The 24,115-nt window shown below is 42.2% G+C and overlaps 1 protein-coding gene across 1 annotated transcript in view; it reads left to right on the top strand.

Annotated features, from left to right (window-relative positions):
* Window positions 1-593: 593 nt before the first annotated feature.
* ABLIM1 (actin binding LIM protein 1) overlaps window positions 594-24,115 on the top strand; it is a 331,820-nt gene continuing 308,298 nt past the window's right edge. The window contains exon 1 of the transcript XR_011252152.1: window positions 594-884. The gene's annotated coding sequence lies outside the window, so the exon portion shown is untranslated. The remainder of the gene's footprint in view (window positions 885-24,115) is intronic.

Genomic DNA, 24,115 nt, shown 5'->3' with positions numbered 1-24,115 from the left:
TTTTTTCAATTGTACTCTGATAAATAGAAAAAGTGCATTTGTTTCAGCCCTCAGCGACTAAACAGCCCAGCCCTGACACTTCAGAGTTGACACAATAAAGCAGATGTGTTTAGTAAAGCAGATGTGTTGAGTACAGATCTTCCTTGGGTGTGTTGACTCAAGCCCTTGCGCTAAGTCAGCCCTGCTCTCAAGGGTCCTAGGAAGAAAAGTCCGCCCATCCCACCCAGCCGACTTCGAAGGGGCTCACTACTGGCTTATTTTGCTTTGAGGGCGACCGCCCGAGGCCTTTCTCCTACCGAGGGCCCAGCCCCGCTGGCACCGTGGTCTTCCCCTCCGGTCCGGGGCATCACTTAGGGGAGGGAGCAGAGCAGCTCTTTCCTGCTTGCTTTCTCAAAGACCGAGCGGGAGGCTGGACGGGCACTGGAACAGCAACACCGTTATTATTACTACTATTATTTTCCTAAGGGCTCGGGGCGGGGAGGGGAGCCGCAGCCCTCTCTGCACGCCGCCGCACCTCGCTCGCTCGGGGACAAAAGCTCGGGCCGGCGGCGCCGCGGAGCGGGCGGCGCGTCCCCGCGGCCGCTGGACCGGGCGGGCCGGGCGGGCCGGGGAGGCGGGGAGGCGGGCCCCGCCCAGCTCGGGCAGCCGGCTGTCAGCGCTGCCGCGCCCCGCGGGTCCCCGCGTCCGCCGCGCCCCCGCCCGCCGGCCGCGCGGCGCCCAGGTGTCCTGCGGGAGGCGTCCCCGCGCGGCCAGCCGCCTCCCCTCGAGAGCGGCCGCGGGTGCGCCTCGTGCGTCTCGGAGAAATTTTCCTCCGCACGCCCTGCCGGGTGTCTCCGCCGCCCTCCCGGCTCCGGCTCCTGCTGCTTGAACCATGTCCGCCAGGGGTGAGTGGCGACCAGGTGGGCGCCGTCCACGGAGCCCCCTAGCCGGGCCCGGCAGGTGCAGGAGGGCTGGGGGCTGCGAGAGCCGCGCCGGCCCCAACCCGGCCTGAAACTTTGGCGTCGGATCCCTGGGTTCTCGGCTGCGGGGGATTGGCGGGGGGTGTTGGGGAGGGGGAGAGTAAAGCGGGGGGTGGAAGGAAGCCCTCGTCCTTGACCTTGATCCCCGGATGTGGGCGAAGTCTGAGGGCCAAGGTCGGTGTCCGGCTCACCTGTACTAGCTGCACGTCTGGGCTGGCAGGGCTTGGGGGATGGGCTCGCCGCTGCCCGCAGCGGCTTGGAGGGCTAGCCGGGAGGGAGGAAGAGGTTTTTTTTTTTTTTCCTCCTTTCTTGTTACCATTTTGCAGCTTGATTATGGAAGGTATCCAGGGCTTGATGCAGTAAGATTTAAAGCTGCAGTGCTTACACCCTATTAAAAAAAAGTAAATTCCCTACCTGTGCTCCTCTGTGCATGCATCTCCCCTCACCCCCAGAGAGTTTCTTCCTGGAGTGAAACGATTACGGCAGGTGAAACTGGGCGAAAGAAAAAAAAAAAAAAATCAGGATTGCTTTTCAGGCGAGAGTGAAGGGAATGTATTCCTTCCTTACCATCTGGAGCCAGTGGTGATGCTGAGAGAGTGGGTTAGTCATAGCTCAGTGGCTGCTACTATGAGTGAAATATTAAAGAGATCAAGTCATTGTGCAGCTTGCCAGCAATGAAAACGAAGTGACTCGGTCGCTTTGCCATAAGCCTTTAAGGAAAATGTTGATTATTTTTAAAAAGTATATTTGCAAAGCAAGAATTATCACCCCTTTTGATACCCTGAAGCTTTAAGAGGAGTTGCAGAGTAATTTTTTTTTTTTAACACTGATGGGTTAACGCTGCTTTTTGAGGGGAGTTTAGGTATTTAATAACATGTGTTGCTTAACTCAGTGCTGCTTTTCAAGGTTCATTCTGGGGCATATAATACATAAAATAAATTATATCCAGGATGTTTAAACTCCTTTTTGAACACACTGGTCTTTGCTGAATATGGTTGGTTAGTTCCGTACCTGGAAATGAGGTGGTACCAGCTGGGTGGAGTGATAGAATTTATATTTGCAGATCTCAGGCTACAGAGGTGATATGGGATCCTGAGAAATTACCTGCCTAGTGATGTCTAAAAATTTGTGTGTGTTAGAGAAAGAAAAAAGAGGGTGGAGCAAATATGATTATAGGGGACTGGGTGTATGCGGGATCTTCAAACTGATTCCAGCTGTATAATCATTGAATTGTGTTCTAAGATGGGAGCTTTTGGTCCTGAGTTCTGTCCTAAGTACAAGGAAGATGTGATTAGTTCTCATAGATTGTAAAACTCTCTGTGATCAGAGTCCATCTCTGATGGTTTGCACCACTCAGAGCCCTTAGTACACAAGACATTGCTCACTGTAAGAGCCAAGTCACCATCACAAACCTTGGTACATCCTAGGAAAGAGCATCAGGTTCATTAGGTAACACTCCAGTTTCACCTGGTCTCTGGTTCCATCTATTACAAGCTTTCTGTGGTTTATCTGAAAATATGAAATGAAGATGGCCTCGGTGATTTCAGAGGCTGGAGCTCTGGCTTGAGTCCTGGTTCATGATTTTGTTTTTGAACCTGGTTTCAAACATGATGATCTGGAGTTGGACACAAATCTTCACTCAACAGTCTTGCTTCCGCTTCAAACTCCATGTTGATAATCTTGTACTTAACAGTTTAAAGTATGACTCATATTGCACGGGGAGAAAAAAACATGATAAGTATTAGTAACTGCACCCTTAGTATGTGTCAAGTGCTTTACATGCATTATATCAGTTAGTCCTCTCAAACAGTGAATCAAGAGATACTGTTATTACCTCTCCATTTCAAGGTGAAATGAACTGAGGTTTGGAGAGATTGTGTAACTTGCCTGAGCTCAAACGGTTGGTTGATGGAGGATCCTGATTTCTACCCAGAGCTGTCTGACTTCTGATTAGTAGAAAGTCTAGTACAGTATCTACTGAATTAAGCTTATGTGGAAAAATGTCTGTTTGCCATTTATTTTTTATGAAAAATATTTTCAGAACCAAATTCCACTATGCTTTTGTAATTCAGTATCTGCTCTCATTTCTAATCCTGAAAGTAGAGATAAGCTTTTATGGTTTTGTTATGTCCACTTAAATACCTAACTTATCATTAGGAAGGTCTTTAGATAATGGGGAAGATAAATCTTATTAATTTAAAAAATATATTAACTTATTTCTAATATCTAGACTTGTAGGTTATGGTAAGGGTAGATTTTTTTTTTAATTGAAAACACTGAAACTAATTGAACCTAATAAATAAGTAATTTTATTAAAATATTTTAGAGTAAAAAATATTTTTAATTCACTTTCTCTTTAAGATATAAGGTGAGTACTAAAATTTGATTCATTAAATTAAACTAGCAAAAGATATTCCTAAATTCCATGGAAGGCCAGCTAAGACACTCCACATCTTGTGGTCTTTTAGAATATTATCATCAAAGACTTTTAACTTGATATCATATTTTTGCTACTAGAGACCAAAATGGAGCTATCACGTCTTCATTTTTGAATTGACAAACTGGAGAAAATTGTAGCACTAAGAATAGTGTTTCTAAACTTGGGAAGAATCATCTAGGTAACCTTTTCAGAAGTGTAGATTCTTGGGCCTTATTCCAGGTCTAATGGCTTATAAAGTCTAGAGGTAGAGGCCAAACACCCATAAACTATGTGAAAAGCTCTCAAGGTAATTCTAAAAATCATTAGATTAGAACAGGGTCAAAGAATCATCTGGAGTATAGTATTGTTAAACATGCTCTTACCAGGGTTCTGCTTCAGATCTATGGAATCAGAATATTCAGAGACAGGCCTGGAAATCTGAATTTTTAAACAAACTTCAGTTGATTCTTATGTACTAGCCAACTTGGGGGCTATTGAATTGAAGCTTGTTCCTTTTAACTCAGGGTTTTTTATCATCCGGCAAGTTTTGAAAAAAGCTGTTTTTGAGTTATAAAAGTAATACAATAAAATTATCAATATATTAGTGTAATCAAAATATGTCAATGTATTAATTGATGTATTAAATATTTTAATTATAAAGTATTTTAGTAAAATTTCATCCAGAAATATGTTAAAAATGAAAATTCACTATTTTTACTCCCTACAAAATCCTCAGAATTAAGCATGGCTAACAGTGCCTCTTATGTATCCTTTCTGGCATTTTCTATCTGATTAGATTTTGGTTCAGTTCAATAAATATGAAATACTTATTTAATATATAAGACACATGGCAAAAACAGGCACTATACACAGAAAAATTGCTCATGAGCCTATTAGTTTTGCAGAAGCTTGAGTCTTGAGAAAATAGATCCAAGTGTGTGAGGGTAGAGTCCATAGCACTGGCAGAGAAGTAACTCACAGTATGTATGCTCTAACAATGTTAGATCAGTTTTGCTATCTGTTTTTAGAACTTAAATAAAACTAGGAGCAACCTGGATGCTCACTCATCAGAGAATTCGTGACTAAATCATGGCTCATCCATATTGCAGACTGTTAAGCAACTATTAGAAAGAGTAAGTTAGGTCCATTTGAGTTAGGTCCATCTGAAGTGATGGCTATAATACATTATAAGTGAAAAGAGCAGTTTTAAGATTATATATATATTTATATATATATATATACACACATATATATATAATATATGATCTCAGTTCTATATATTGTGAAAAATCTCTAACTGTGCGCATGAGTGTGTGCCAGGAGCATAGAGGAAATCATAGGGCAGTACACACCAAGCATTTAACAGTGGTTAAAAAAAGTCAAGGATAAAAAATGTTAGACAAGGAGAGGGAGGGAAGAGAGTTGGCTTTCCTTTGAACGTGTCTTTGTGTTGTTTGATAACAAGTAGCTGCTAAGTCACTTCAGTCGTGTCCAACTCTGTGCAACCCCATAGACGGCAGCCCACCAGGCTCCCCCATCCCTGGGATTCTCCAGGCAAGAACACTGGAGTGGGTTGCCATTTCCTTCTCCAATGCATGAAAGTGAAAAGTGAAAGTGAAGTCGCTCAGTCGTGTCTGACTCTTAGCGACCCCATGGACTGCAGCCTACCAGGCTCCTCCATCCATGGGATTTTCCAGGCAAGAGTACTGGAGTGGGGTGCCATTGCCTTCTCCGATAACAAGTAGATATAACTTTAAAAGATTGACTTGTTGTTCAGTTGCCAAGTCATGTCCTACTCTTTGCAACCCCATGGACCTCAGCATGCCAGGCTTCCCTGTCCTTCAACAGCTCCCAGAGTTTGCTCAAACTCATGTTTATTGATTGAGTCAGTGACGCTATCCGATTATCTCATCCTCTGTCGCCCCCTTCTCCTCTTGCCCTCAGTCTTTCCCAGCACTGAGAGGAAAGTCAAATAAATAAAAAATGTTCATTTCATGTATTCATTCATTTATTCAAGTCAATGATGTAGATCTGCTTTCATTTATTCAACAAACAGATGTTATGTGCCTGCAATCAGTGACTAGGACACAGCCTCCTCCCTCAAGGCGCTCACAGTTCTGTGGGGGAGACAAATACATACATGCTATTTATAAAAGGATGTGCTGAGCGTGCGAGAGAAAGAGAGAAAGTGGGCCGGAGAGAGTTCTGATGATAACGAAGGAATGACATCAAATGTAGCCATGGAGGGTGAGGACCATGAGATCAGGTGAGGCTTCCTGAAGAAAGCAGGGACTTTTGGGAGAATGGCTATAGCCAGATGAAAAAGGATGCGGTGGGGGGAAAGGCTTTCAAGGGAGGCTCAAGCATGAAAGAAACAATTCTATGTGTGTCAACCTGGAAAGCAAATAGGTGCAGGATGGCATGTTTGCTAGGGAGAGGGGAGCCAGGTCTCAGTGGAGTGAGGCGGTGCGTTGGGCACTTTGTGGAAAGGTTGAGGGGGTAGACATTTTCATTTATGGAAGTGTGGTTCCAGGGAGCATGGTGGAGGGATGTCAGCAGTGGACGAGGCGTGTGGAAGAGGAGGGAAGAAGCTCGGGGCAGGGAGAGTGAGGGGAAGAGGAAATAAGGGAGGCTGAGTCTTCTCTGTCTGTGCACAACTGTGACTGCGGGAATGAGAGAGATGGTTGGGCACGGTTGGCCTCAAATGTCTTAATTTATGAGCAGCTCTGGCTGCAGAGTGAGCTGAGTCCCAGACAGCCCCGGCTGAAAGGCAGAGAGGTGGTGAGGGCTGCCCACTCCAGTATTCTCGCCTGGGAAATCCCATGGACAGAGGAGCCTGGTGGGCTACAGTCTGTGGGGTCTCAAAGAGTTGGGCATGACTGAGTATGCATGCTAGCCAAGCCCTCTGCTGGACCGTGGCTCTTCCCTAGGCCTGGGGCACAGAGGGACTCCAGGAGTCAGAGCTGTGCTCACCTTTGCTGATGTCACCTTCCATGCTACAGTAGGCTCAACAAACATGAATCTGCTAATCCGTCAAAATGGAGACTTCCATTGCATTTCTTCTTTCCATAACTCTTTCTCTCTGTTATACCTCTAGTTGCATCCCTCTACCTTTATCACTTTCTTTCATGGTGGTGTTGCAGTGATTAATGCACTAAGATGATTAATGCACTGGCTTGTTTGGTGTTACAGGGGGACCAATTTTTTGGCCTGAATTAGCTAGAGCTTTGCTTCTCTTTGAGTTCCAGAACTCTCAGCAATTTATCGAACTGAAATAAAAGGACAATATACTTCAAAGCAAAGTTTAGCCATTATAAATTTTGGTATTAAAAAAAATAAAACAACAGCACACTGCACTTCTGGAAGTCATTTTCCACACGTAAATGAGTTCCAACTAAATAAATAGATTTTTTTTTTACATGAGAGAATTACTTTTGTTTTTGTTTTTTATAATTATTTTTTTGGCTGCCCTGGATCTTCGTTGCTGCGCATGGGCTTTCTCTAGTTGAAGTGAGCAGGGACTACTCTCTACTTGCCGTGTGTGGGCTTCTCATTGTGGTAGCTTCTCTCATGGTAGGGCATGGGTTTTAGGGCGTGTGGGGTCCAGTTGTGGCTGTGGGCTCAGTCGTTGCAGCTCAAGGGCTCTGGAGCACAGGCTCAGTAGTTGTGGCACATGGGTGGGCTTAGTGGCTCCACAGCATGTGGCATCTTCCAGCACCAGGAGGTGTGCATTCTTGCTGCTGCTGCTGCTAAGTCGCTTCAGTCGTGTCCGACTCTGTGCGACCCAATAGACGGCCTCCCACTAGGCTCCGCTGTCCCTGGGATTCTCCAGGCAAGAACACTGGAGTGGGTTGCCATTTCCTTCTCCAATGCACGAAAGTGAAAAGTCAAAGTGAAGTCGCTCAGTCGTGTCCGACTCTTAGCAACCTCATGGACTGCAGCCTACCAGGCTCCTCCGTCCATGGGATTTTCTAGGCAAGAGTACTGGAGTGGGGTGCCATTGAGGGAATAAAACAGCACTAATTCAGAGTGCCCTTTAAAATGGGAGATGAAATTTTGTAAAATTTATGAAATAATCTCTTTGAGATGGTAAATTAGTCTTCATCATCTTTTATGGGAGAAATGTTTCTTTTTTTATGAGCCTGTAGACTCAGGTTCTTCTCTAACTCAGTTCACCTTAGTGTCTATTAGCACAGGTAGTAGTGATCATTTGATACAACTTAGACATTTTGTTGCTCCATTCACAAGGGAAAGCTACTTTTTAAGTCCTGAACTGTGTGGTGCCATTATCTGCTTAATCTCTGGTTTCTGATTGTTCAGTAGCCAAATGAAAAAGAATGTGAGTGATCAGTATTTCACCCTGGTAAAGCAGCAGTCTCTTGGAATATCATCCATCCATCCATCCTATAAACATCTATTCAACCTCCTTAGAGTTCATAATAAACATCATCAAATGAACAGCTGTATGTCTATATTAAATTTTATGATGTCACTTGGAGTTGACGTGTTGCCTACATTATCCTAGTGTGGTGGGGTTGTTCTCTCTCTAAATGTGTAACACTAACTGGTTATAAAAGCTCATGCCAAAAGCAGCTATTTTCTTCATTTTCCCTACAGACTTCTTGATGTTTTTTGAAGCTGTGTGGTGCTCTCCTGCAGCCCATCTTGGTGACAGTGTGGCAAGGTTAAGAAGGTTCCTATGCCTCTACCCCATGGATAGAACAATCCCTGTGTCTCCCTTAGCTTCTCCTGGGGCACTTCCATGTTTGGCTCATGTTTCCTCCTGTACAAGTTAGGGAATGCTCTTTGCTGCCTTAGTAAATACCTCATGATTTAGAGCACAAACATCATCATTCTGTCACAGGCAGCAGGCTGAGGAGAAAACCAATTCGCTTATAAACTGGAGAGGAATTTGCTGTGAGAGTGAAGAGTAGGGGAGTAGGAGGGGAAGATGGAGAAGGAGGGAAGGAGAAGGGGAGAGAGAACATGAGAGCAATAGGGGATGGATGTAGATTAAACGACTATTAAACATTGAAAATAGAGATATCAGGTTTGAGTGAAACAGATATTTGCTAGTGTAAGTTGAATTATCACATTTTTCTTTGTTGAAAATGAAATAGAAACTAGTGGAGTTGAAATTTATGTTAGATATACACAGGATTCCACAATTAAGAAAATACATCCTTTTTTTCCCTCTCCCTTCCCCCAAGAACAGAAATGCCAACTATTTATCTGAAAATTTATTGGCAGCAAGCAAGAAGGCACTGTGATGGGTTAATTCATGCCTATTCAACCTTCTCCACTGATATTTAATCAGTTAATGTTCATTGAACCTCTTTCCTAGAGCAGCCAGATTTATTCTAAATCTATTCCTGAACTAATGATGCTAATAAATTAATGAAGTCATTTAAAAAATATTTATTGAGCACTCTGGAGTGAGGATTGTCATGATTTTGAGGGAGAAAAATATTACAAAGTGTTAGAATTTGTGATTGAATGAGGCTGGAGCAAATAAGGCCGATAGATGTTTGTTGCTGACGTTTGATCTAACATATGTGTATCACATAAGTTATCATCCAAATTGGGATACTCCTGTCTAAGGCAAATTCTAAACCAGATGGAATACTGGGATGACAGGTATAGAGTGGGGCTATCTCCTGCAAATTGGGGCGGCGCCCTTTCTAACTAGTCAAGCTTCCAGCCAGTATGTGTTTTGGTGTCAGCGTGTTGCTCAGTCTCAAAGGATAGAATTTTTGTCAACATCTGATTATCTGTGTATAGTGTTAGCTATGTTGTATATTCAGAGAAGGTGATGGCACCCCACTGGAAAATCCCATGGATGGAGGAGCCTGGTGGGCTGTAGTCCATGGGGTCACTAAGAGTCGGACATGACTGAGTGACTTCACTTTCACTTTTCACTCTCATGCATTGAAGAAGGAAATGGCAACCCACTCCAGTGTTCTTGCCTGGAGAATCCCAGAGACAGAGGAGCCTGGTGGGCTGCCATCTATGGGGTCACACAGAGTCGGACACGACTGAAGCGACTTAGCAGCAGTAGCAGCATGTTGTATATTACCTACATGAAAATTTAACTTGACTCCTAGACTGGTCATCTCTTCCCCATCATTCCAGCACATTTCTGAGCAGTTTTCTCTCATGGGAAGTTGATATGCTCAGGTATAATTACCATTGTGCTTAGTCACTCAGTGGTGTCCAACTCTCTGTGACCCCATGGACTGTAGCCCACCAGACTCCTCTGTCCATGGGGATTCTTCAGACAAGAATACTGGAGTGGGTTACCATGCCCTTCTCCAGGGGATCTTCCCAACCCAGGTCTCCCTCATTGCAGGTGGATTCTTTACCATCTGAACCACCAGGGAAGCCCAAGAATACTGGAGTGGGTAGCCTATCCCTTCTCCAGGGGAACTTTCTGACCTAAGAATCAAATCAGGGTCTCCTGCATTGCAGGTGGATTCTTTACCAGCTGAGCTACCAGGGAAGTCCATAATTACCATTATAGACTACCAATAACATTTGATATGAAGTTAAACCCAAATGAATTTTTAGAAAGTTTTAGAGTAATTCACATGATAGTTTTCTTCCTCTGAGATAAATTATCTAGAGAAGGAAATGTTGAGTGCCTTTCATCCTCTATAGTCATTTAAAATGAGTGGCTCTGGGGATTTCCCTGGTGGTCCAGTGGTTGAGACTTCACCTTCCAATGCGGGGGGTGCAGGTTCGATCCCTGATTGGGAAGCTAAGATCCCACATGCCTCATGGCCAAAAACCAAAGCATAAAACAGAAGAAATATTGTAACAGTTTCATTTAAAGAAACTTTTTAAATGGTTCACATAAAAAATAATCTTTAAAAAATAGTAAAATTAGTGGCTCTGTTTCTTTGTAAAGTAAGTAAAGTTGCTCAGTCGTGTCTGACTCTTTGTGATCCCATGGACTGTAGCCTACCAGGCTCCTCTCTCCATGGGATTCTCCAGGCAAGAGTACTGGAGTGGGTTGCCATTTCCTTCTCCAGGGGATCTTCCCAACCCAGGGATCAAACCTGGGTCTCCCGCATTCCAGGCAGACGCTTTAAACTCTGAGCCACCAGGGAAGCCCTGTTTCTTTGAGTTAGTGCAGTTTCAAAGCATCTTTAGCATGTGTAGCCAGCTCTACCTGTGGTTGTTCTTGGACTCACTACCTGTTTGATGGCTCTCAGTCAATGTATTTAAGATCTGTTTCCCCAGTACATTCTATTATCTTATTGGAAAACTTATCTAATATGTATTTTCCAATATAAAGAAATTGTCCGTATTTTGTTTTATAATTACTGGGTGGGCAAGTTCTTATTTAGTAGATGTACCCACGAAATCTTTTGTATTATTCAGTTCTACATTAGGATAAACATGGAAGCAGAAACTGTGGGTCAAGCACCTCCAAATTACTTGCTGATTGATTAGAGGTCGTATGATTTTGGTCCTTTGTTAGAAAATTCCTTCTTTAGGCTTGCATGAGGAAGAACTCTACATGCATAATTACTGTTATTCACATCTTAATACATCAAAGTGCTTTATTCTGTGCTGTGTGTTCTTTTCACCAGCTCTTTAACTTTATTGCATATGAGAATAATATTTGATGGTATATATGTAATCATGCTGGAGTCAATTTATAAATAGTTTTCCCTAAAGAAAATACCCTCTAATACATTTTGCTTAAAACCATGTCTAAGGTCTTTACCCGTGCTTTTCTTTCTCAACTTATTGAGAATTCTTAAAAAAAAAAAAAAAAAAAACTCATCCACAACAGGGTAGCCATCAGAGAACTGAATGCTAACAATGAAGGGAAATGAGGACAATGAAGTAAACAGCTATTTCTGGCTTTTAGCTCCAAATAGGAATGAACAGAAGGAGAGGAGTTCCAGAGTCTGGGGAAAGGAGGGTGGGGGGAAAGCCATCATTTTTCAAAGTTAAAAAATGTAGGTTGGCAGTCTCTAATGGCTTCTAGGGAGATTTTTTTTTGTTCTTCTTGTTCTGTGTAGAACAAGGGAATCTTTATTTTGATTCATTTAAGCATTCAGGTGAGCAATGAGCATGAACACCAGTGATGGTTTGGTTTTTTCACCAGTTCCTTAGCTGCTGTTTATTTTAGGAGAATCTATTCAGTGATTAGACACTTTACATAAACTATAGAGTTGCAGTTGTAAATAATGTATTCATTTTTTTTTTCTGGTCTTTCTGTAAGTATTAGCTGAACACCTGCTAAGTCTTCAAGTTATTCCAGGTGTTGGAGTGGGATAGTCCCTTACCAAATAAACCTGTAACGGGACAAGCGGTAACAAAGTGCCATGAAGAAATAAAAAGAAGAGTAAGGAGGAGAGAGGAAGTTGGGGAGATGAGAGACAAGGCAGGTGTTATTTTATTTGGGATGATAATGGAAGGCATCTTTGATAAAGTGATGGGGGAGCAGACCTGAAGGAAGTGAGAGGTCATGCAGATTCTGGTGGAAGGGTTTTCTAGCCAGTGAGATAAGCAGTGCAGAGGTGTTGAGGTCTATACAGTGTGTGTGTCCTTGGACCAAGGGAGGCCAGTGTGGCTGGATCAGGGACTGAAGGGGAGAGATGAAGTCATAGGGTGGGGCAGGGGGTGGTATGTCAGACTGGTCCTTGCAGGCCACGTGAGGGCTTGAATTTCCCTCAGTGAGACTGAGTGAGTTAGGAGGTCTTTGGATAGTTCTGAGCAAAATTGTGACATGATTTGATACAATTTAAATGGATCACTCGGTCAACAATATAGAGAATAGATTACAGTGAATAAGCATAGATGCAGGAAGACCGGTTAGGAGCTTATTGTAATGGTCAGAACAGGAGAAGATATGACTTAGACCAGGTGGTAGGAAAATGACTGGTGAGAAGTCAGTGGATTCTGGAAATCTTTCTAAGGAAGTGCTTTTTGGACTTGTGGATGGGAGGGAGCTTGGAGTAAAAGAAGGGGGAGAATTGTGAGTACTTCTCTCTTCTCAGCCCCTGGAAGGACAGAATGGGGAAGAGTGTTGCACAAACAGGTTTGTGGGGTGGGAGAACCAAGTATTTTGGACGTTTAAATTTGAGATGTTTCTTTTAGGTATTCTGAGGATATTTATTGTGTCCATTTTACAAAGAGAAAAAATGAGGCCTATAGGAGCAAAGAACTTGCCTGATACCATCTAACGGATAAGTGGTTGATCCAGGATTTAAATTCAGGTCTTGTTCATGCCAGAGTGTGTATTATCCACCACAGTGCTACCTCTTTACATTAGGCTGAAATACATGCCAGAAAAACAATGCATCTAGTTTTTACTTCCTAATTATGATTTCTCCTTCTATAATTTTCTGCATTTTTAAACATGGCTTATGTTTAAGAGAGGGAGAAAACCATCAGTCACATTATCCCAAATTCTATTTATTAGTGTTATCATTGTTAGCATTGCAAAAGTGCTACTGAAATATGAAGAAGCATATTATGGCATTCATTCATTCATTCATTGATCTGGTCATTGAGTGCTTGTGATAAGCCAGACTTCAGGGTAATAATTGGCTCCTCCACTAACAGAGCTCCCAGGCTAATGAGATTAAAGGCATGTGTCACTGACTCTGTTGCTGGGAGAGATTGAAGGCAGGAGGAGAAGGGGGCGACAGAGGATGAGATGGTTAGATGGCATCACCGAGTCAATGGACATGAGTTTGAGCAAGCTCTGGGAGTTGGTGATGGACAGGGAAGCCTGGAGTGCTGCAGTCCCTGGGGTTGCAAAAAGTCGGACATGACTCAGCGACTGAACTGAGCTGAACTGAACTGAACAGAGTGTTCAACATTGTGTGACCAGTGGTGATGGTGGGACATACAAGGTGCTGCAGGAGCAGAGGAGGGAACTGGCTCCATCCTGACTGGAGGTGGGGCCAAAGCAGACTACAAAGCAAGTGATGCAGAAATAGGGCCTTAACCAATGGCTGCCAAATGGGAGAGGTGCTGGAAAAGCATTTCAAACATAGGAAACAGCGTGCTTTTATAATTTTAAAAACAGTAGTTAAGGATATGAAACATTAAGAATAAGACATTTGAAGTGAAATGTTGACATAAAGGAACAATATCAGGAAACTGAAAAACTACCCTGAGAAGAGATGTAAAGATTTAAGTCATTGAAGAGACCTACTATGCTCTTGGATAACAAGACGCCATATTGTAAGCATGTTCATTTTCCCTAAATCTCTCTATAAAAGAATGAAATCCTGATTAAAATGCCTACAGAATCTTTTTTTAGAGACATGGCAAAGTGATACTATTATTAATTTGCAAGATGCCTGTGTGGGCTCAGTTGTGTCCGACTCTTTGTGACCCCATGGACTATAGCTCGCCAGGCTCCTCTGTCTATAAGATTTTCCCAAAAAGAATTCCGGAGTGTGTTGCCACTTCTTCCTCCAGGGGATATTCCTGACCCAGGGATCGAACTCGTGTCTCTTGCATTGGCAGGTGGGTTCTTTACCACTGTACCACTTAGGAAATTCTGAAAGAGAGGTGTAACTAAGGGAGTCTACCCTACCAGCTATTCAGATGTAATATGAAACTATAATAATTAAAACAGTTAAATATTGGAGAGAAATTAGAATAATGGAAAAAGATTATAGAGTACAGTGAGTGTACATATGCAATTTAGTTATAGTAAAGTGGCAATTTAAGATCACTGTGAGAAGAAAGATTCAATAAATGCTATGGGTACAACTGGCTATTTAGAAAAAAGAAATCTGGGCCCTTTAATTCTTCCATCCAGGCATATACAATTCCTAATGTATTAAGTCATTAAGTGGAAAGTAAATGAAACAATAAGTGGTCCTAGAAGAAAACATAGGTGAATTTATAGCCCGAGGATGTTAGAAGATTCTTGACCTTTTCTACAGGATACAAGGCTTAAAAGTCATTAAAGAAAAGATAGATACATTTAACTACATACAAATATGAAAGAGCCCAGCCTTCTGTCTTGTATCACAGGGCCCCTGCAGGGCTGCATTGACCTGGCCATCTCCACTGAGGAAGTCCAGACAGCAGAAGGGGCCAGAGAAGAGGCCGAGATGGCCAAGGTGGGGGTGGGGGGGAATGCTGGGGCCTTTAGAGAGCGTGGCAAGTGCTTTGACAGTGTCAGCGTCGGGGCTCAGCTGAGGACCTCTCTGAAGTTTTACTTTCTGCACTAAGCAGGCTAGACAGATTCTGAGAATGGCCATCACCCCTCGCTCCACAAACACAGAGGGAGGGTTTTCAGTACCAGATTAGGGGTGCAGCGCCGCGGGCGGCAGAGCCCCCGCCGTGCAGAGGCCATGTTGCACATCGGTTGGATAACCGGAATCGGAAGGCTTTTCCCCCTCTTCCTGCTTTTCAGAACATTGGCATTCCTTAGGATAGTGACGGCTTAGGAATGGCACTATGTGGCCGTCAACTTTAAGGTCAGTTCTAGGCTGCCTGGTGACAATGGCTCACCCTTACCACAGAAAAGAGGGGACACGGTGAGTCGGTTGTGCTCCTGCAGACAAAGGGGCAGAGGAGCACTCGGAGCCAGGCTGGAACCGGCCGCCTAATGAACTCATTTATCTCAGCCTTTTCTCTTCCCAGAGCCAAGCTGCCTAAGGTGATAAAAAATATTTACTTGCTGGTGTTCTGAACATTTGACTTAAGTGAGCCTCCTGTTAGTGGTTCTTGGAGATTAGCCAGCCTGTTTCTCTGAATCCCTTTGATTAAATCAGCGCTTGCTTGGGAGGCATACTTTTGCCCTGGTTTCTCTGCTAATAAACACATTTTGAACTTGGTGGTAAACTCTACTCTTCCTCTAACAGTTACACTTCCTCCCCCCAGACTGTTTCATTTTAGTGTCTAATCCAGTGACAGTAAACTGTGCAGAGCTGTCTGAGTGCCTCTATCCTCTCGGGTTGTTGTTCACTCACCAAGTCGTGTCCGACTCTTTGCAACCCCATGGACTGCAGCATGCTAGGCCTTCCTGTCCTTCACTATCTCCTGGAGTTTGCCCAAGTTCATGTCCACTGAATTAGTGACGCCATCTAACCATCTCATCCTCTGTTGCCCCTGTCTCTTTCTGCCCCCTGTCTTTCCCAGTGTCAGGGTCCCAGCATCGTCTCCTAGGCTGTGAATTCTAGGAAGCCAGAGAACGAGTGTTGTAAGTGCATTCCCAGATCCTAGCCCCACCCCAGAGCTGGAAGCTGAGTAGATATTTAATGAACAGTTACTGAGAGATTGGGAGAAGAAAGGTTGCAGTCCATGAGATCCGCAGTCTGGTGGGATGCTCAGACATATGAAGAGGGGTAGGGGAATTTCTCAGTCCTTTTGGTTGAATGCTTACGTTGGGCATGACTTGAAAGTTCGTTTCCTCACATGCCTCTGCTGTTAAGCCTGATCAAGGACACAGTTTTTCCTACTTGAAAAGGAGTGTTTGGCATGTGCATTCTAACTCCGTCCTTTGTGTTCTTCAGTGGGCTGAGTTCTGGGAGGAGAGAAGCTAGACTCTGATGTGGTTGCTCTGATGGGCAGTTTCACCCCTCTTGTTTCGTATTCCTACATGGTAATGTATAGCCCAGGGACCCATCTGTCATGAGGCTCTGGGATGTGCAAGGATACTGGGGTATAGATTGGGTATATTATTGTGTTGCCCACTGTACCTTTCACTACAAATTAGTCCCCTTCAAAGTCTCCTTCAGCTATTTCCAAGAGTTTCCTAAGGTATTGTCCCACGTGTCTTATGTTTGGACAGCAAGCTGCAACCCTGCTACCGTGGTGTAGACAACGTCCTTGAGCGCTGCTGTTTTGCTGGGGCTTCTGGTCACCTCTTCCTCCCCCATCCAGTCTTGGCCATGGTCTCCTTGAACTGGTTTGAGCTAAGCACTGCCAGAGGTGCTTTGCCAGAGTGTAACTGAGACCAAGGTGTAACTTAGAAAACTAAAAAGGCAAAAGCTTCTTTCATAATCCTAAGAGCTATAGCATCACTGTCCAGGGAAACTCTTTTGACTGAAAGGAGATCAAACCAGTCAATCCTAAAGGAAATCAACCCTGAATATTCCTTGGAAGGACTGATGCTGAAGCTGAAGCTGAAGCTCTAATACTTTGGCCACCTGATGGGAAGAGTAGACTCACTAGAGAAGACTCTAATGCTGGGAAAGACTGAAGGCAACAAGAGAAGAGGGCAGCAGAGGATGAGATGGTTAAATAGTATCACTAACTCAATGGACATGAATTTGAGCAAACTCTGGGAGATAGTGAAGGACAGACAGCGAAGCCTGGTGTGCTGTGTAGTCCATGGGGTTCAAAGACTTCGATACAACTTAGTGAATGAACAGCATCAACAACACACACATATGCTTAGATTTAAAATAACAAATAGCATAAATGAGAATGGAAAGTCCTCATCCTTTGAAGTAACCATCATTACCAGTTCCTTGCAATTCTCTTAAGAAAAGTTTTGTGTGTACTAGGACATTAAAATCAACCTATTACCTATAAAACAATGATCTACTTACTTATTTACTTAAAAACAAACAAACCCAGTTTGCCTTTTTTCACATAATGTATTGAAGTTGCTTTACCTTGGTTTCTACAAATATAGCTAACTTTTTATTTTTTTAATGACTGCACAGTGTTCATGCAGAAGGTTGTACCACACCTGATTTGATAGATATTTTGGTTGTTGGCTTTTATACATGCTGCTGCATTGAGCATCTTTGTGCATATATCTTATTGAGATTTTTAGAGCATGTTTACAGTTTAGTCTCTAAGTTGTGTCTGATCCTTGCGACCCTGTGGACTGTAGCCTGCCAGTCTCCTCTATCCATGGGATTTTTCCAGGCAAGAATACTGGAGTGGGTTGCCATTTCCTTCTCCAGGAGATCTTCCTGATCCGGGGATCAAACCCAGGTGTCCTGCATTGCAGAGAGATGCTTTTAGAGATAGCCACAGGTGTTAGCTATAATTTTTAATGAGGCTTTACTGATGGTTCAGAGAAAATGGCGAGGGAGCATGGTCCCCGGTGCGGCTGACTTCCTCTGGGCTCTCTCCTGTGTGTATCTCTTGCCTTGTGCTTGTTCAGTCTCCGCCCAGTAGGAACAGCTTGTTTCTCCAGCACTAGAAAATGTTACAGACATCTCCTTTATATATATAAAGGGACAGACCACTTCGAGCCTGGAGGAAAAAAAAAGAATACATATTTTTCCTTACTTCATCTAAAGCCAACCTTGTTGCCTGTTGCAGGATTCATTTTCTCTAGAATGACCCATGGATTTTAGGATAAGATATTCACAAAACAGTATGGTGCTGATACATTTCACAGAGGCTGGATTATTTATCTTTATTCATGATCACTCATTACCCTCAGTTAAAAAAATGAAACCTGAAAATTAATTCTCTTTAATAAAGACTGAGTCCAAATCTCCCCACTTACAGATAATCAAATTGGCAGGCTCTCCACAGGAGACAGCATATTCTAGTGGGAAGAGCTGGCGGAGGAGCTGGGAGATTGGAGTCGTACTGCAGCTCTGCTTCTCCAGCTGTCTGGTCGTGGGCACACCGTACAACAGACCCTGACCTTGGAGCCCCATTTCCTATTCCCACCAATTCCCTCCATGACCTCAGAAGACTCTTCTGCTACCAAGTCTTGAAATCAGAAATGAATTTCCAGATCAGATGATTCAGTTTTGCTTTGATTAAATTCCTGTGAGGCTTCACTCTTGGCTGGAGTTTCAGCAGGCAGGAGCAGAGATTAGCAGCATCTTATGTAAGGCTACTTGGGCAAATGGGTTGGGAAGGGGCTGGCTGCCATCTCAAGTCATGGCATTAAAATTTTAGGCTGCTCTTGCCATTGCAAGCTGTGACTGCTGATTTCCTAGGAGAGCTGATAGAATTTCCAGGAAGCCTGTGGTGGGTTTGGTGTTCTGAAGCCAACAAATTAAAAAAAAAAGAGAGAAAATTTTGCTAGTAAAAGGAGAGCATTGTTTTTTTAGTTTGGTTGTTGTAAAATGTTTTTAATGATGCTGATAGCAAATTCTGATCAAGGAGCCAAAGCCTAAAACTAACAGAAAGCCTATTTTACTCTTTGAAATGGTCATATGTGATTCATTAGGTTGGTTGGATGAATTTATATGGGAATTGACAGATAAGGCTTAATATAAGAATATCATATCTAACTTACAAGAGAATTTAAATACCAACTTTTGTATGGGATAGAGAGAACTAGAAAAATATCAGTATCTTCTTTTTTTTCCATGCCTCTTTTTGTTATTTCTGGTACCAGTCAATCAAACAAAAAATACCAAATATTTATTGGTAAAGAGGAAATGCAGCTGACTCATTGGAAAAGACCCTGATGCTGGAAAAGATTAAAGGCAAACGGAGAAGGGGATGGCAGAGGAGGAGATGGTTAGATAGCATCACTCACTCAATGGATGTGAATTTTGAGCAAACTCTGGGAGTTAGTGAAAGACGGGGGAGCCTGGCATGCTACAGTCCACGGGGTCACCAAGAGTCAGACACAATTTAGCGGCTGAACAACAGCAACAATATCAACAAAAGAGGAAATGCAAATTTGAGAAGTGGGGGTTACCTACTAGAGTGTGTGTTCAGAGCTGCTCCTGCTTCCCGGCATGGCTCTTTGACTTTGCAGTGACGCATCAGTGAGTGTTTTCATTTTCTCTTTTTGAACGAGTTTGGTCATTAAGGTAGCTTCTCCATCAACCTCTTCTGTCTTTAGACTTATGATGGTCAAAGTATGCAACATCTTTCTCAATTAAGAAAAGAAAGTCAGGGGGGAAGGCTCTTATACACTAATTGACTGTTTTTAGTATACACAATGATTTCTACTTCCGAATTATTCATTACAGAAGAAAATATTCCCCAGGAAACTGAAGTTGGGATGCTAAATGTAATGGATAAAGTATGACTTTAATGTCAGCACAAGTTTTATTTTGAAAAAAATTTTTTTACTGTTTTATTGTCTAGGCAGTAAAAGAGGAATGACATTCAGTGGAAATATATTTCATTAATAGAATGCTAGAGGAAAAATGTTTTCTAGGAAATTGTTGTATATAATATATGTTTAAAATATAGTAGAGTGCTTTTCAGATGTTATGAATATTGATGCTATAAAGCTTTGGCAGAAGAGGGATGTGTTCTATCTGGCTTCGGTTTTGTTGAGAAGAATATCAACAACATTTTTTACTTTCCTAACCTTTTTTTTTCAAATTTATTTCCTAGTCATCATTTGAGTTTTTTATGCTGCCTAAATTAGACTATAGATGTAAGTGCACTTCCTAAGGAGAGTGTTTAAATTTGCTTCTCTAAAGGAGTTTTGGTCTAATGTTGGAGAGGATGTGGAGAAAAGGGAACCCTGGTACACTGTTGGTGGGAATGTAAATTGATTTAGTTGTTATGGAAAACAGTACAGAGATTCCTCGGAAAACTAAAAATAGAACTACCATATGATCCAGCAATTCCACTATATCCATTTCTAATATATACAAAAAATGAAAACACTGATTTGAAAAAATACATGCATCCCAATATTCATAGCAGCATTATTTACAGTAGCCAACATATGGAGCAACTTGAGTGTTCATCAACAGATGAATGGATAAAGAAGGGATAAATAATATACAATGGAATATCACTCAGCCATAAAAAGAATGAGATTCTGCCATATCCAGTAACATGAATGGAGCTAGAAAATATTACGATATGGAAATAAGTCAGACAGAAAAGGACAAAAACTTCATGATAACACTTACATGTGGAATCTAAAAAAAAATACAGATGAATGTATAAAGCAAAGCAGAAACAGACTCACAGATATAGAAGGCAAACTAATGGTTACCAGAAGGGCAGGGGAAGTGGGAAAGGGCATAAGAGGGGTATGGGTTTAAAAAATACAAATAGCTAGGTATCACATGGGCTTCCCTGGTGACACAGATGGTAAAGAACCTGCCCACAATGCAGACGGCCTGGGTTCGATCCCTGGGTTGAGAAGATCACCTAGAGAAGGGAATGGCTACCCATTTCAGCATTCTTGCTTGGAGAATTCCATGGACAGAGGAGCCTGGTGGGCTACAGTGCATGGGGTTACAAAGAGTTGGAACCAACTGAGCAACTGACGCTTTCATGTATCAGATAGATAAGTAACAAGTATATGTTTTATAGCACAGGGAATTATAGTCACTATCTTGTAATAACATTTAATGGAGAATAATCTATAGTGATTATGGATTATAGTCTATCGTGAATAGATAGTGAATCACTATGCCATATACCTGAAAGTAATATCATGTTCTAAATCAATTATATGTCAATTAAAAAAAAGTTTTGGAGATGATTTAAAAAGGTTGAGTACATCACCACACTGATGAGGACCCTCATGTAGATAATATGATGGGGTTGACTTTACTTGAGAAGCAAAATTCATGGATACTGTTATCATCTGAATAGGAGGAGCATTTAGTTAACATTCTGTCTAGCATCTAGTACTTTCATTCTAAAAATATTTAACCTGCTGTCTTAGGAGCAGTAGATACAGTAGTATACAGAACAGACTAAAAAAAATCTTTTCTAGTAGGTGCTTTCTAGAAAGCATACACTTTTTTATTTTATTTATGTAAAAATTATATTTGTGAAATATAAGTAAAACATTTAGCCTATCAGGTGGTGATGAATGCTCTAGAGAAAATGAAGGAGGGGCAGGATATGGAGAGTGCAGGTTGAGCTTGATCAAGGAAGGCTTCTTTGAGATGACATTTAAACAGAAGCAGGAGAAGATAATACCTGGAGTAAGAGAATTCTAGGTGGAGGGACCAATGACTGGAGCCCTGAGTCAGGAACATGCTTGGAGTTTTTCAGACACAGTGAGGTTAGTAGAAGAGGGAGGTCAGAGAGCAGTTTGGGGGACCAGTCATGTGCTGTCTTGCGAACCAACAGAAGGACTTTGACTTTGAGTGAAAAGGGCACCTCTGAGTTATTTGAGCAGACAAACACACTTAGCTAAATGTTGATCTGAACCAAACATGCCTTTAAAGAAAACGTAAAACCCTGACCAGTGGCTATAGCTTGCTTATTTGTGCAGTATTCGGTCATCTTTGGGCTTTGTGGTGTGTGTGTGTATAGGGCCAGGACCAGGGTGAAGGGAGTAAGACTTGACCCTTAGCGTGATGCCTCCCAATTTTTGCACCCAATCACCTTACTCCCCTCCCCGTAGCCCTGCCCTGTGTGTGTTTATTGTTTTCGTTTGTGAATAACTATATGAATCAAACTCACCTCTGGCTACTGTTACCATTGTAGTGAGCAAACAAAGCCTATATCCTGCACCACAGATCACTGACATTGTTAGAACAAGAAAGAAGCAAATGGAGCCAATGGGTAATGGTCATTGCCTTACATTTGGCTTAGAGCACTTCATACAGCCCAGAAGAATAGCCAGGGGAGGAAGGCAAACCCTTCCTTCTGTGGTTTCAGAAAGGAAAAGCTGTAAAGCCAGATAACCACCTCATAAAGGGTGTGACCAAGCTTAGAAATCAAGATGTCTGATGATAAATCATTATATTCTCAAGTATACCCATGAATTTTGGGATGGTACGTCTGTTAAGTTACTAGGCAGTTGTAAGGATAGAGTGCAATTCGAGCTAGAAGCAGGTCCCCCTGGGACAGAGATTATGTGCAGATGTGACTGCTGTCCAAAATCTCAGCTGCCATCCTTGCCTGATCTTTTATGATATGCATGCACCAGGATATTTTATTTAATTCTTTTGGAAAGCAGACGAAATGGAGGGAAGAGATGAATCTATTGGACACACACCCTGAACAGAATAAGAGACAGGTACACTCAGCAGATATGATTTCTGAAGGCCCGGAGCTGTATTAAAACACACACAGATACCGTTTTCATTGTTGTTTTGTGTCTGTCTCTGCATATCTGACGGTAGAAATATAATTTTAGAATTGAACTTCACTTTTCCTTCTGGATATGTTTTGGATAGATTGCATTTTGTAAGCTGGGCAGCCAGAGACAGTATCTAATATCGTTTTTGTTTACTACTATGCTTCTTAAGAACCGAAAACTAGTAAAGATTAATGATAGCTAAAAATAGGGTCAGCCCAATTTTCCAGACTTTGTTCATGATTTCCATTGAAATGAGAATTTCTTAAGCACAGGACTTCACACGTTTTGTAATTTTTTCTCATCATTTTGGCAATTCAGCCACTCAAGTGAAATCATGTCCTGGTTAAAACATTTTAAGCAACTGTGGGTAATGCTCTTCTTAAATTTCAAGAATATATTAAAGCAATGGGGGTGGGGGGAAGGATTGGGAGTTTGGCATTAGCAGATGAAAACTATTATATATAGGGTAGATAAACAATACGGTCCTACTGTACAGCATAAGAACTATATTCAATATCCTGTCATTAACCATAATGGAAAAGAATATATGTATAACTGAATTACTTTGCTATATAGCAGAAATTAAACATAACATTGTAAATCAATTATACTTCAATACAAGTTTCTAAAACAGAAAGCAATTAAAACTGTGAACTAGGTCAGTTGTACTTATGGACAGTTGTTATCAAGCCCACTCACATCCCCTTTCTACTTCTTTCTATGTATCACTGCTAAATTAATTTTCTATGGCTTGGTCTTGTTTGCCTGGCTACCTTCTCAAAAAGCTTCCATGATCCCCCACTGTCTCTTGAATTACCTTCAGATTCTTCTGGCACTTCATTCAAGGCTCCTTTGTGACAAGTAGCAAGATGCTTTAATTTTTTTGGAGAGAAGAGATGAATTCATTGGACATGCACACACATTGAGTGGACTGAAGAGACAGGCACACAAAGCAGAAATGACTTCCAAATTAATTAATTTTCTACAGCTTGACTGCATGATTGCAAAAGCTTTCATAATTTCCCTGCCTCCCACCCCACCTGCTACTGTTGACTCTTGAATTGCCTTCAGATTACTTTAATTTGGTATTCAAGGCTCCTCATGAACTGGTTATCCTCAGATGGCTCAGATGGTAAAGAATCTCCCTGAAATGCAGGAGATCCAAGTTCGATCCCTAGGTCAAGAAGATCCCCTGAAGAAGGGAGTGGCAACCAACTCCCGTATTCTTGCCTGGAGATTTCCATGGACAGAGCAGCCTGGCGGGCTACAGTCCATGGGGTCCCAAAGAGTCTGACACGACTGAGCGACTAACACTTTCACTTTCATGAACTGGATGGTCCACTTCACTTTTCTGGTCTTTGAAACCTTTGCTTAGATCAAGCTGGACTATTCATCTTTTCCAAACACAACTATACTTTTGACTCTATTTCCACCTGGAATACCCTTCTCTTCAGCAATTTCTGATAAAATTGTGTCTATTTTATAAGCCCCATCTGATATGCTATGAAGATTTTTCTTTTGTGTGTGTAAGAGAGCTCTTCTGCTTATTTGGAGTCTCTCATCTTGTGTAACAGTCTCCCTGCATTATGGAGATTGAAGTGCTTGTTTTAATTGCATTTCTTGTACTTGGAAACGAAACATTTTTAAAGCTGCTATTTATTGAATCCTTTCTTTGTGCCAGGCAGTGAGAGGCATATAGAATTGTAATTGAGACGAGTGTAGAAGCAGATTGCCTGTGTTCGAAGCCCAGCACTGCCACTTACAGTCATGTAACCCTGGAAAAGGGCCCTCACCTGTCTGTAC

The sequence above is a fragment of the Ovis canadensis genome, chromosome 22 (assembly GCF_042477335.2).
Source record: "Ovis canadensis isolate MfBH-ARS-UI-01 breed Bighorn chromosome 22, ARS-UI_OviCan_v2, whole genome shotgun sequence".
NCBI lineage: Eukaryota > Metazoa > Chordata > Mammalia > Artiodactyla > Bovidae > Ovis > Ovis canadensis.
The sequence above is the reverse complement of the archived record's forward strand: the minus strand, read 5'-3'. Positions and strand labels throughout refer to the sequence as shown.